Here is a 9,808-nt window from a genome sequence, read left to right on the forward strand (position 1 = left end):
GGACACCAAACAGAGATGCTTAAGTTAGTCAGCTCTAAGTTTCAGATACAGTAAAGTTGTTTTGTATCTGTTGCTTGTTTTGTTTGAATGCTTTTAAGCTTTTCAACACTTTCTAAAAACTAATAAAATATATTTTATTCAAGCATTGTCTGGATTTACTGATTGAGACATGAGTACACACCACAGATAAACCCGGAGGTTGGAGAGTCAGGGCCTCGGTGAATGCAGAGCTCTCAGGCCTAAATTAAGCAAAAGGGTCAAGGTCCACTCGTGTCTGTTGGTGTAGCTGTTTTCAGCATCTGAAACAGGAGAGAAGCAAGCTTGGACCCTACAATAATCCAGCAAATTTATAGTACGGATATATCTTATATACTAATAGCCAACTGGCCCTAATCTGAGAATATTTAAATCTGGAAATTGAAGCCATGAACTATGCTTACCAACCTCCAGGTGAGGCCTGGAGATCTCCCAGAATTCCAATTAATCGCCAGACTATCGTGATCAGTTCCTCTGGAGAAAATGGGTGGTTTGGAGTATGAATTCTATAACATTATACTCCACTGAAATCCCTCATCTCCCCAAACCCTGTCCTCCCCAGGCTCCACTTCTAAATCTCCAGGAATTTCCCAACCCAAAATTGGCAACCCTACAATGAACAGGCAAGACAAATCTTCCTATATACCTGAAAAATGCCACAGGCTTGCAGAAAAAAACACTGAAAAATCCACATTTAGAGTTTAAAAAAATTCAAAATGATAAAAGGAGCACCTGTAGCTTGAATAAGCTGCCCTCAGTGGCTGCTGCTAGGCAACCATAACAGTTTAGTCAGTATTCCAAGCTTGGTTTCTGTCAGTAAAAGGCAGCAAGAGGAGGCAGGGCCCTTTCCAGGGCCTTTTTTGGCTTTTGAGGGAGGACTCATTGGGGCAAGGCCCAGAAGCAACTACTGGTCTACTTGATACCATATGACTTGCATGACTCACTCAGGCCTGGCTGCTTGCTACTGTTCAACAGCAGCCCCCCACTCCACAAAAGACACTGTAGTGCAGTGATTAGATTTTCAGAGTAAGATCTGGAGGACCTAGGTTCAAATTACCACTCTGCTGAGGAAGCTCACTGGGTGACTTTGATGCAGTTACACATACTCAGCCTAACCTACCTCTCAGGGTTGTTGTGAGGATAACATGGAGGCAAGAGAAATGATGTAAGCTTCTTTGGGTTCCCATTGTGGAGAAAGGCAGTATATAAATGAAGTAAATCAATAATTAGATAAAGATGGGGGGCAGATAAATGGTAAATTATTTAGTGGGTTTGAAGGAGAGGAGGATGTCTCCCAAGAGGAGGGGGAAGAGGAAATAAGTGTGGAGAAAGGAATCCAGGAGGAAACGAAGTCCTTGCAGGTTCCCCACCATGCAACGGGGCCTGGCTCGGGTGGCACTATGCAACTGGGCAATAGGGAAGAGGCTGCATGGAGGGAGGGGGAAAGGTGAAGAGAGGGCAAACAGAAGTAAGTGGAAGGAAAGAAGAAAGCAAGATAAAGGAGAGAGACTATGGGGCAGGGAAGAGAAAGTGGGGGAAATAAGATGCCCCCCACAAGTCCTTGCAGGTCCCCACTTGTGTGTGTACATGTATATGTGTGCACATACACATATAAACATGAAGCACACACTTCTTTTCTCTAAAACACATTCAACATCATGGTTCCATATATAATATACTGAAAAATCTAGAGATAAACAAAAATATGATGATTTAAGGAATTAATGTAAAGTAGCGTTGCCAACTCTGGATTATGAAATTTCTGAAGATTTGGGCCTGGGCCTGGGCCTGGGCCTGGGCCTGGGCAGGGTTTGGAGATGGGAAGATGCTCAGCAGGGATGTGATGCTGTAAAATCCACCCTCCAAAACTGCCATTTTCTCTGGGGGAGAAATCCTGGAGTCTGGAGATCATTTATAATTCCAGATCTTCAGACCCCACCTAGAGGTTGGCAGCATTCGTGTAAAGAGTATACATGAATCCAATTTTCTAACCCAGTTGGCTTCTTTCCTTGTGACTATGTCAGAACCATAGTAAAATAGTGATGCATAGATTATAGTTTAAGGCATTTTTTTTGGTCCAGGAATCACTACTGGACATTATCTTAAATTAAAGGAATAAAAATTAAGCAATGAAACAATGTTTCTCCTGCAGTTATTAACTGTGTTCACACTAATATTAATTTTTAAAGATAACACCTGATTTTATTTTTTCTTTCATATGACCTTTCATTTTCTACCTTGAACCAAAATCGTTTGAAATTTCTACTCCATTCTTTTAAGATGCACACATTCCAGTATATTCAATATTAACTTAGGAATTAGTCTTAGCCAGGATAATTATTACTGCTGATTTAGAAGACATGTAGTACAAATTGCTGTGTGCCTGTAATTACAAATTACATCTGTTGCACTCCAGGGGATTATAAACATGGATATCTTGGCTATTAACACGCTAAATTATAATGATTTATGCAAAATGCTAAATAAACCAAATAATACTGTGCTTCTCCTTCTATGTGGTCAATATATATTTTTTTAGGATACCTCATGTGGATATTATTTTTCTTTTCTGGCAGATGGGTTAATTTGGCTGAGATCCTAAGTAGAGATGGGCACGAACAGCAATACGAACAAAAAAAACCCCACGAACAGCCCAATCTGCTGTTCGCGAACAAGCTGTTCGTGAGGCCCCATTCTAAACAAACAGGTGGTTGTTGCAAGCCTTGTTCGTTGCTGTTTGTCAAGCCAGACAGTCTGGTACCTACAATCAATTCCCTTGGAAACTTAGGAAGGGATTGACTGAACTCTGTCTGAACTCCTGCTGTTGCCCTGTTGGTCTTGGGGGACTTCAACGTCCACGCTGAAGACGCCTCCTCTGTGCAGGCTGCGGACCTAGTAGCTTCCATGGCAGCACTGGGGCTCTCCCAATTTGTATCAACCCACACACACACAGTGGGCCACACGATAGACTTGATCTTCGGGATGGGTCTTGATGTGGATCTAGAGACAATAGAACTAGTGCCATGGTCAGACCACGCGGTTTTGAGGGCTCGACTGGAGATGCCACCCCCCCCCCCTCGCAAGGGCGGTGAGCTGATTTATGCTCGCCCGCGGAGACTTATGGATCCAATTGGTTTCCAGAATGCTCTGCGGGATCCTATGCTCCACGGCGGTTCATTAGATGAGCTGGTGGAGGACTGGCAATGCCGGCTCTCCGAAGCCATCGATGAAATTGCTCCCCGTCACCCTCTTTGCCCCTGTGTAAGACGGGCTCCCTGGTATACAGAGGAGCTTCGAGAAAAGAAGCGGGAGCTAAGAAGGCTTGAGCGAGTGTGGTGGCGATCTCGCGACGAAGAGGCAAGATCATCTTATAGGACGTTTATGAAAGCCTATGAGATGGCAGTGAAGGCTGTGAAGAAGGAGTTTTATACAGCCTTCATCGCATCAGCTAGCTCACGCCCAGCAAAATTGTTCAATGTGGTTCGATCACTAGTCTCCCTCCCAGGGGGAGACTGCCAAATTCAGAATTCGGACATCAGCTGTGAGGCTTTTGGGAGCTTCTTTGCTGAAAAAATTTTGTCTCTCCACCGTGACCTGCCAGCCACAGTTGATACAGTGAAGGAACTAGAGACCCCTTGGCCGTCTTTACGGTCAATATTTGATCAGTTCAGTCCACTCTCCGGGGAAGAGATTGACAGGACCCTGCAATCTGTTAGGCCCACCATGTGCCCCCTGGACCCATGCCCATCGTGGCTGGTAAAGGCCAGTGCCGATGGTCTGCGGTCCTCGTTGGAGGCCATTGTTAACACATCCTTGGGCACGGGGGTTTTCCCCAGGCCACTAAAGGAAGCCGTGGTGAGACTGCTCCTGAAAAGACCATCACTGGACCCCACTGACCTGGTCAATTATCGCCCAGTCTCGAACCTCCCGTTTCTGGGAAAGGTGATTGAGCAGGCGGCAGTGGGACAGATACAGGGTTTTCTGAATGATGTCTTGGCCCTAGATCCCTTTCAGTCCGGGTTCCGGCCAGGACATGGGACGGAGACGCTGCTGGCCGCCCTCACAGACAACCTTCGCAGACATCTGGATCAAGGTGGTTCAGCGCTGCTGATATTACTGGATTTGTCAGCAGCGTTTGACACAGTCGATTACGATCTTCTGACTCACCGCCTCACCGATGTGGGGATACGAGGGACTGCCTTACAGTGGCTTGTCTCTTTTCTCCACAGTCAGGGACAGAGGGTGGCGCTTGGGGAGAAATTGTCACCCCGTCACCCATTGGTGTGTGGGGTCCCACAGGGGCCAATACTCTCCCCTTTACTGTTTAACATCTATATGCGCCCCCTTGCCCAGCTGGTGCGAAGTTTTGGGCTTGGGTGCCATCAATATGCAGATGATACCCAGCTGTATCTGATGATGGACGGCCAGCCTGGCTCAGCCCCAGATGTCCTGGAACATGCATTTGCAGCCGTGACTGATTGGTTGAAACAGAGTTGACTGAAACTGAACCCAACAAAGACGGAGGTCCTATACTTGAGCCATGGGGGACTGGATTCGGGACTCCGGCTCCCAACCCTCGATGGGGCACAGTTTGTGCCTGTTCCAAGGGTTAGGAGCCTGGGGGTGATCCTAGATGCCTCTCTGAAAATGGAGGCACAGGTCACAGCGGTTGTCAGGTCTTCTTTTTTCCATCTGCGGCAGACCAGACAACTTGTCCCTTACCTGTCTACCTGTGACTTAACTACAGTGATCCAGGCAACGGTCATCTCTAGGTTGGATTACTGTAACACACTCTACGCGGGCCTACCCTTGTGCCTGACCCGAAGATTACAGCTGGTGCAAAATGCAGCGGCGCGCATCATTATGAAAGCACCGAATAGGGTGCATATTACACCAATATTGCGCGAGCTGCATTGGTGGCCAGTGGAGTATCGGATCAGGTTCAAGGTTTTGGTATTGACCTATAAGGCCCTGTGCGGACTGGGGCCAGCGTATCTGAGGGACCGTCTCTCCCCGTATCTTCCCCAGAGGACCCTCCGATCAGGAGAAAAGAAATTACTATCAGTCCCTGGCTCCAAGGAGGCCCGCCTGGCCTCGACTAGAGCAAGAGCTTTCTCAGTCTTGGCTCCTACCTGGTGGAACACTCTGTCTACTGAGACCAGGGCCCGGCAGGATTTACTATCTTTCCGCCGGGCCTGTAAGACAGAGTTGTTCCACCAGGCTTATGGCTGAGGCTGGGCCTCCACTGGCTGGAGGATATAACATCTACACCCCTCCCTATGAGAGCTGTCCACCACTGTTCTGAAGCTGCTGCCATGTTTCAATTGCACTGCTGCACTTTCTGTAATCGCCACTAAAAAAAAAAGAGTGCTGCTATTTTTAATATCTTTATATAATGCTTTTAATGTTTTATGATAATGTTTAATGAAATGTTTTAAATGTTTTAATGCTGTTATCCGCCCTGAGCCTGCTTGCGGGGAGGGCGGAATATAAATATGATAAAATAAATAAATAAATAAATAAATCTAAGCCCAATTTAGCTTGATAGGCAGGTCTTCCTTTCGAGTGTGGAGCTCCAAATTTGTTATAAGGGAGCAAAGAGCGGTGGGGGGGGGGGGCTCCCAGTTCTGGCTTTGCAGGCAGTGGAGAGGGAGAGAGACAGCTGCTGTTGGCATTTTGATAGAGAGAGTGCATTGGAGCTTGAATTTTCTTTGTGTGTGGTGGGATAGGGATCTACCCCTTCAAGTTCCAGGGCTGCTGCCAGGCTCTGGGGACAAGCTATTATTTATTATTGGTACCTTTCCTGGTGCCTGCTCAGGTCAGGTTTCTGGGAGTCGTGCAGTAGGGATCTTGACCAAACTTGGATGATGACTGGAAGAGCCTGCTGGCCCCCACGAACAGCCAACCACGAACATGTTCATGAACAGGGCCATGTTTGTGGTTGTTCGTGAGTCCCTGTTCATGGGTGGCAATGAACAATGAACATCATGTTCGGGTTTTTTTTCTGTTCATGCCCATCTCTAACCCTAAACCCATTGGGATGAAGGCACTTACTTACAAGTAAATACAATTAGGAACTGGATGTTATATAGCACTAGTCAAATGTTTTTTAGCACTAGTCAACTTTGCCCTTGTGCGAATGGCAGATTTACTTATTTTGAACAACTGTCAACCTTACTAATACAAATCACCATTTTCAGAAAAAAATTCAAATTAAGGCACGTGTGACCTAGCATTCACTACAAGAGAAACATTTCCCCATTCTTCATTTCATCCACACAACTCTGTGAAGTTGGACTGGTTCAAGGTCTCAGCAAGCTTCTATGGCAGTATCTCATTCTTAGAAATATTCCTGCTAAGTCCATTGACATCAGTGCTCAGGAGGGCAATGTAAGCCACCTATCTGACAAGAAAACAATACCTTTTAAAACACTTTGAAGACATTAAAAAAACCACTTTGAAGACCATAACACACAACACATTCACAGGTATGGAACTACAGACTGTTAACTTCTGTTGTTACATATCTATATCAATGAAGAAAAGGAGACATACCCTATTATAGAGAATGAGTCTTAAGGATTATGTATGAACGAGGTGTATAAATATCTATTTTTTCCTTAATTTTACTAAGGCTTTTTGAAGTTTCCCCTCCTAATATTCACATGGATTACTCTCTTTGGGAGAAAACAGATGGGCTAAGATAGATTCCTGATAGGAAATAAACTTTTCAGGTTCTCAACCAAAATATTTCAAATGCTAGTTCTAAATAATTTGATTTATGATTGTAGTGATTCAGGCCCAATACACTTCAAGGCACTCCATGAAAAAATTCAAGTATGCTATGATCCAGTTAGGAAATACTTAGCAAAATTACAGTTTGCAAATAAGTGCCTGCTACTTATATGGGAGATCACCTCCTTTCCTTCCAATTCTAAGCGCTGATCACAGCCACTTCAGCAATCAGGCAGGTGGGACATGTTCCCTTTTTGTTTGTGAGACTGAACGCTCTTCCTTTCCCAAAGGCCTGGCTTTCCAATCTCTTTCATATTTGGGGTGTACCCTACCCACATCCAAGTCATGAATTCCAGTTTCAGCTTAAATAAAAGTTGGTTATTAGCTTAAGGAGCGTTTCAAAAAGCGTAAAACACTCATACACAGTCAACAAACATTAAAATAAGAAAACCTTACTGTTGCTACATAATAAAACCTGCCTGTCTAAAACTTGAGAACCAGCTACCTAGGCATTCATTTTGGCTTATCTCACCTGCCCATTAGAATGGGAGACCTCTCCCATTCCTAGCTGGTTCAGCATAGGGACATGCTGAGGTGATGAATAGCATGCAACTTTCAGCTTCTCTCTGGTATACTTACATTATGGTCAGAGCTTGGTTGAAGAAAGCTAGGTGACCAACTGTCTGTTTTTGGGTGAACTGAGAAGCCATCTTTTCAGGATTCAGTAAATTACCTGGCAACTTAAGAGCCAATCAGGGCTGATGTGTTAATTAGCATTTCAGCTGTGTGAAAATCTAGGGAGTGAACATAGCCTTTCTGAGAACAGTGTCTCCAAAGCTGAATCTCTGGGGAACTCCACAGGTGTTACTAATCAACTCTGCAACCACATATTTGAGCTAGCTCACAACCTGACAACACTTACTGTTCTGAATCTAAGTACAGCCATTTTTACCAAAGACCTAGTCTTAGGCTAATGACTTTCTTATACTACTATTTTCATCAAGTGTGCACAGGGTTACATGAAAAATTGGTATGATCCTTCCCTCATAGGAAGAACATTAGAGCAATCTTTCTTTTAGCAGGATGCAGGAATTTGGTAGTAGTGGGCAAAGGGCTGCAAAATTGCTGCTGAGAGGACTTTCTTCTCGAAAGGAATGGATACACATTGGGCAGTTCTGGACACTTAGAAGTTACTGTTTTTTATCACTTTTCTCAAAAGAGAGACGGACAGACAGACAGACAGAGCAAACACGCACAGTTTCACACCATTACTTCTTTACCATGCATCAAACATCATCTGCAATTACATTATCAAAATGGGTAGCTACTTTTTCCCAAGTGGTGCAAAAATAATGGTGTATGATTTAACTGGGTCACATACATTTGATTAAAGGTGGACATATGCAAGCATTTGATGTAACCCGAGTATGTCCTAGCACTGAACTAACAGGCATGCGGCTGAGCATCCACTCAAATTCAGCCTACATTAGTAATCTGCATTACCTGTGCATTAAACCCAGGATTGACCACCATAAATCCTGTAAAAGTATTGGACTATGTGCTATGTAAGAGCAGAAGAAAAATGCAGCGTTAAAAATAGATGAGTTGCTTCCTCTCTTGAAAAATCTTTAAATGAATTTTACAGTGTAAATGCTTCTGTGCGATACCAGAAAACTTCATTTCAATAACAAGATGCCTATAGTACCACAATTGTCATTACTCACAGATTACAATGCAACCTAAAGGATGTATTGAAAATATATTATTGTATTCTCAATGGAGCATGTGTGAGTAACCACATCAGCAACAGTGATTTTTGTACTGCAGCCACTGACATAAATTTTTTTTAAAAAAAAAATGAAGACAGGATTACAAAGGCTAAAGTTTAAGATTTCCCATAAAATACACTGGATAGAAAGCAACCAACAATTTTCCTTCTCTAAGCTTCCTAAAGAGCCTTGTTAGACAGTGTAGAATGTTGTTATACATGGCTGCCTTACTAATTTTGATGAAATTTACATGCTTCCTATATGTGAATTGATCTCCAGATGTTTCATGCAAGCTATATGCAAAATAGCTAGCTAATTACTGTCTGTACCTTGAGGTGCCTGCCTGCACCATTTTATTGGTTGTATCAAATTGAATTATGAGATTGTTTAACAGAGGAAGGCTGATATAGAGAACATCTTGCTTTGCGGTGTGTATGTTGGATTTAATGGATCTATTTAGCCATTGCTGGGCGTTGAACAGAAGAACATAAGATTTCATCATGTTAATAAGCAAAATATTAACAGTGGTATCTAGTACAAATCTTATTTCAAAGAGTTTGCACTTGCACGCTAGCATGCTACTTTATTTTCTGCTTTATAAATGTAAAACCAAATAAATAAACCTATGATCAGCATCACTGTGTACTGTCAGAGGAAGACATTTTGAGTTATAAGTTCACTTTCAATTTTTAATGAAATTTTATGTTAATTCATAAAACTTTGAGGGAAGTAGGAAGCAGGCTGTGGATGAAACTACATTTTCTACAAATATGTTTTAATTTTCAAATATAAACTTATAATCACATTCTACTAACTACCTTGAAATAAATTGTTTGACAATCTGCTAGGATGCAGCTGACTTTACTGAATAAGCTCATTAAATCATGTCCACTGCAAAAGCAAGATAAACAAATCAATCATTATGTTAATTAATAAAATAATACATGTACAGCCCAATCCTATCCATGTTTATTTGGAAGCACATCCCACTGAGCTCAATGGACTTATTCTTAAGTAAATATGCATAAGATTAGATCTTTAATAATCAAAGAACAGAAAGAATTTCCTTCTAGAAAGTAAGTCTTCAATAACCTCAAAAATGTGGGAAAATATTAGAATAGAAAAGAATATAATAAAGTATGTTTCCTAGGATTTGCCAAAGGTTCTATAGGTTGCTTTACTATTATTAGGAACAATTCTGGGCATTGATCCTGGGATAATTCTAGGAACTGATGCTGGTTATTTCTTGAATTGTACCATTAGCACGT

Source organism: Eublepharis macularius, chromosome 4, assembly GCF_028583425.1.
Source record: "Eublepharis macularius isolate TG4126 chromosome 4, MPM_Emac_v1.0, whole genome shotgun sequence".
Lineage (NCBI taxonomy): Eukaryota > Metazoa > Chordata > Lepidosauria > Squamata > Eublepharidae > Eublepharis > Eublepharis macularius.